Source organism: Nicotiana attenuata, unplaced genomic scaffold (genome assembly GCF_001879085.1).
Source record: "Nicotiana attenuata strain UT unplaced genomic scaffold, NIATTr2, whole genome shotgun sequence".
In the NCBI taxonomy this organism is placed as follows: Eukaryota; Viridiplantae; Streptophyta; class Magnoliopsida; order Solanales; family Solanaceae; genus Nicotiana; species Nicotiana attenuata.
Genome location: NW_017671322.1, coordinates 98,888 through 102,122, shown reverse-complemented (window position 1 = coordinate 102,122; position 3,235 = coordinate 98,888).

Here is a 3,235-nt window from a genome sequence, read left to right as displayed (position 1 = left end):
TCACATAAACAAAAGCTGAGAGAAGTTCCACACACACATAAAATTCAACAACAAGGAACCATATATAGAAAGAATTCACTCACTCTCAGCAAAGATCATTCACATGCCACACAGACACACCATAAGCTTGCCCCTAGTGTAATACTCTACTAATCGAGCCATTCAGTCAAAGATCAAGAGGTCTTTATAGGTTGTAATGTAGGCTAAGGGACGGGTAGGATATATTTGGATATAGTGACTAACCTCCCTAAGCACTTTTAATACACACTTCCTTTTGTTTCACCTTCATGTTCAACCCAATCATTATTCCACATTTTGTTTCACTTGTGACCCCCACTTTTCTTTAGGTACAACTGGCTTTTTTTTTTAGATTTATTGTACACTGCCAGCTCACCAACCAGAACCTTCATTCTTGATTCCCTTTTTTCACTAACTCTCTCCCACCCCACACTTTGACTTTTTGTATATTCTTTAGTGATTCAAGTGCTTCTAGGAGGTAAAGGTTCAAACAATTAGCTTATTCAAACACAGCGATTTAGATCATTATAGGGTTATCAAAGAACAGGCTTCAGGCTCAAATGGGTTAACTATGGTAATATGCACAGGTGGATTCTCAAGTATAGAGGGTTGCACAAAGAAATGCCTCAATCATCTCTAAAACCAAACGACTTTTATTTCGCTTTGCAAACACACAGGGCAAGTTCTAGGTATCATATGCAAGCATAGGATGCAAGTAACAACTCACACACACTTAGCATGTAACTCATTCCGAATCAGTTCATCAACACCATTATACGAGTGTTCAAGCAAGACAAGATGTGCAAAATTAAGGCATATATTATGAGTCCACAAACAAGCTTAGACATCGCACCCTCAGTTCATTTTTTTTTCCAAGTGTGCACATTTGGGGTTACATTCTGACCTTCACCCATCTAATCCTAAAACTACAAAAGAAAAATCTACCTAACCCGGTTCAAGAAAAACCCTTGGAAAAGAACCATGGTCAAAAGAAAAACCAAGGGGAGGGGGGGTACTACACTACCTAAAAGAAGAAAATAAAAAAAAATTCTACATGGACTACTTCCCTCAAGAGTACTGTCCACCTAGTCCGTCATCAGGAAGAGTCCTCTACAAGTTTTTTTTTTTATTTTTTATATATATATCTGACTTTGACCCTCAAGAGACCCGTCAAAAGTCAGCTACTCATAATATAACACACTCACATATATACAACACATCACTCTAATGCTACAGCACAACAACATCTATATACATTACAATACACAGTTAGAGCAAGTCTCCCACCCCACACTTAAAATCATGGCATGTCCCCGTGTCATATCAAGAAAGTAAAGAGCAGAAGGGTTAGAAGACTTCCCTGAGACTCAATCCGAGTCGGAGATGGTGCTAGGGTCTACATGGCAGGCCCTCCCCAATGCACGTAACCAAGCCATAAACCGGCTCTCAAATCTAGCCTGCCTCTGTGCCATGGCGTCCATCCGCGTGTGTAGACCATCCACCGAGGTGCAGAGATCCGCGACCTCTTCCTCCAAGGAGCGCAGCATAGGCCGGGAGGACTATGAGCGTGATAGGTCTGCTCCAGAATGGGGGCGCCGAGAGGGCCCGGCACTGTCAACAGACCTCCTGGACGGTGCAAAAAGAATCGGATCATCCTCCTCATCATCAATCTCAATTGTGGTGCGTGTACCCCTGCCCACTCTGATGCTAGAAGCTTTGAAAGCTGCTCTGGGAGGAAAATCTCCATCTGCAGGATTGGTGGGGGTGTTTCTCATCAAGCACAATGTGGTTACCAAGGAAGGGAAATAGAATCCCTTTGTCAGCAGCGGTCCCCGTAAGACCATTTCATCTCTAATTACCCGAGCCGCATCAAAATCCTTCCCTGTCACCAAGCACCAAGTCAATAGTGCCCTATTGAAGTTCACGTCCGTGGTATTGCTGGATGGCAGGAACCTGCTACAGATAACAGTCAACCAACACTTGGCCAAGTGAGTGAAAGAGTTAGAGTTGAGGGTTATTTGGTCACGTATCCAAATGGGCTGCCCCCTGTGCAAAGTACATCCGTCATGACCTCCCATGTCACCCCTGGCCTGTCATGGTAATAGTCGACGTCACTGGTGAACGGAGGCAGCCGCAACACCCGACGAATTGTTTGAATTTGAGCAGTGACCACCATACCCCGAACAATCACCTCCCTACCCAAGTGCAATGGGCAGTTGGCGTAAAATTCACGAACCAGCATCTTGTTAACTGGTGCAGGGTCGTTAAATAGGAATTCCATTTCCCGCCTCCGTATTTCTTCATACATCTCCACCTTTTCGGCTCGGAGGGCTACCCGATCAATCGGGATCTCATGGATAAAGGTTTTTGTAGCCTTGGCGTTGAAGTCGTCCTCCGCCAGTTCCGATTGGAATCTGGACTCATCATAAGCAGGTCGTTGGGATGTGCCTCCAGAGCGCCTTTGCCTTTTGGGAGCCATGTGACCTGCAAATAATCAAACAAACCATCAACATATGCCCTAGCTAGTGCCAATAAGATGGTTACTCAGACTTCACCACCCGATGACACCAAATATTTCCCCTTAATTCATTCATAACAATCTCCACAATAGCCTCATAATTTTCTTACCACTTCCGGCATAATACACCCCACACTTACTCCTTTCAATGTTACACATGAGATACAACACCACCATATAACAAATACCACCATACCAACAATCAACTACACATCAACAACCATCAATTACAACATCCCAAACCTAGGTTGCGCCTAAAACACCCCAAAAATATACAACATAGTACCACAATTTTCGGCCAACACATGACCAAATACCATACTACACCACAAAAATCTAGTTTAGGCCTCCAAACCACCAAAACAACTTCACAATTATTTAATAATGGAGACCCAATTAATTTGGCACCAAACAACCTCATAAACATCAACTACAACAACTACAACAATGGCAAACATAAAAGAAAGCAAAAAATTCAACTTACTACACTAATCCTAACTAGGGTTTAAGTAAAACTAATAATTTAACAAATTACACTACTTAGAATAGAAAGAAATAGAGAGAGAGAGAGAGAAGAATAACTTACTTGAGTTGAAGAGGGGAGGGAATGGAGGGGTGTTAATGGAGGTGGGGGATGGAGGTAAGTGAAGGAGAAGAAGAGAAGAGGGTTTTTTTTACTTGGTGAAGAGAGAGAGAAAG